Genomic DNA, 1851 nt, shown 5'->3' with positions numbered 1-1851 from the left:
TTTTTTTTTCTTACATAAATGCCACTTTGTCCATGCATGAAGGGGGTAAAAAGTTGTTTTGGTGATATAATGTGGTGTTGAACTTATCCTATCTGATGAACATATGGAAGATTTTGCTTGGTATTTAGTAGTTAACCTTTCACATATTCAAACGTAGAGCCTTGCGAAATTGGTTTATGCTAATACTATCCTACTTCTGTTTTGGATTATTTATTGTTGGAAACCTTTTGAGCTTTCTTTCTACGGCCAACATATTAATTTTTGCTCTTGATTGCCTTGTCTGCTGAACACTTTTATTCGTTCGACAATTTGGTCATTTATCAATTATTTTGTTTCTGTTGGCATTGACAAGCACTGCGTCTACTGATCTAATGATTCATACTTTGAAAACCAAAAAGTCATCAAACTTGTCTATTTTTTTTTTCTTTCTGAAGTTGTGATTAAATTTTGCCGTCTTATCTACTAAGTTTATTACTGATTGGCTGATTTGAATGTTGATTTGGGCCGAACTTGAGCACTGTTTTGGAAATATTAAAAACCCAATTTTGGCACTGTTTTGACACTGTTTTGGGGTGTTTCGTGGGCTGATTTTGTAGCTAGCACCGTATTGGCACTGTTTTGGCACTGCTTTGGGGTGCTTTTGGTGACTGATTTGGGGCAATTTATTCACAGTTTTGTGGTGCTTTTGTGGGCTGATTTCAGAGCAGTTTGGATACTATTTTGGGTATTTCTAACACTGCTTTGTGTTTTTGCCCCTCACCCCTTTTTTTTGCTTTGAGTTTTGGAAGTGGGTTGATCTCTTTTCCTCTCCCTTTGTTTTGTTATTTTTGTTAAATGGTTAAGTCATAAAGATGGGGATTGATGATTTAATTAATTGAAAGATATAGAAAACCTTCAATCACCTTAAACATAATATAAAGAGTGGACTTCCTAGATTTTAGGACCACACCCTAAGTGAGAGTCCCCTAGGTGAGAATCCATCAACCTAATCCTCAGTGTAGGCTTTCTAGAGCTTAAGTGCACACCCTAGGTGAGAGCCCATCCACCTAATCCTCAGTGTAGGTTTCCTAGACTTTAGGAGCACACCCAAGGTGAGAATCCATCCACCTAACTCAGTGTAGTCCTAGATTTTAGGAGCACGCCCTAGGTGAGAGTCTATCCACCTAATTTTTAACATAGGCTTCCTAAATTTTAGGAACACACCTTAGGTGAGAGTCCATCCACCTAATTCTCAGCACAGACTTCCTAGATCATAGGAGCACACCATAGGTGAGCGTTCATTCACCTAATTTTTGAATAAATAACTAAACTTGACACTTGACCCTGATTCACAAACTGATCAAGACATTAGACACCAGGATACACCGAGGCGTAGTTCATGCTTCCTTAATTAAATCAATAGTGAAATCCTCATAATGACTTAACCTACAATAAAACCCAGTGCATCGGGATTTGAGCATGGATAACACACTCAAATCCTTCTAACAATTGGGGAAATTTGTAATGTCACGTATGGATCATCGGACTAGGATAAGTCTAGGGTTTAAGTGGCGTGGGCGATGACTACACTGCTTATGTGTGCTTAAACGAGGGATACGAAGTGAGATTATTAGAATAGTATCTCCTACCTCAAGGATCTTCAATAAGGGAGAGAGAATGACCTATGATACTATTCGCCGATTCTTGGTGGGATCGTTGCCCCCGACACTCTTAGGTTGTCAGTAGTTCTAGCACGATTAGAATGACTAGTCTGTGGACTGTACGACTTTGCAAAATATTTACAAAAATAAAATAAAAATTTCTTTTGCATGATTAAAAGAACTCTGCATAAAAAAAACTTAAATAATAACT

Source organism: Phalaenopsis equestris, unplaced genomic scaffold, assembly GCF_001263595.1.
Source record: "Phalaenopsis equestris unplaced genomic scaffold, ASM126359v1 Scaffold000094, whole genome shotgun sequence".
Classification (NCBI taxonomy): Eukaryota; Viridiplantae; Streptophyta; class Magnoliopsida; order Asparagales; family Orchidaceae; genus Phalaenopsis; species Phalaenopsis equestris.
The sequence above is the reverse complement of the archived record's forward strand: the minus strand, read 5'-3'. Positions refer to the sequence as shown.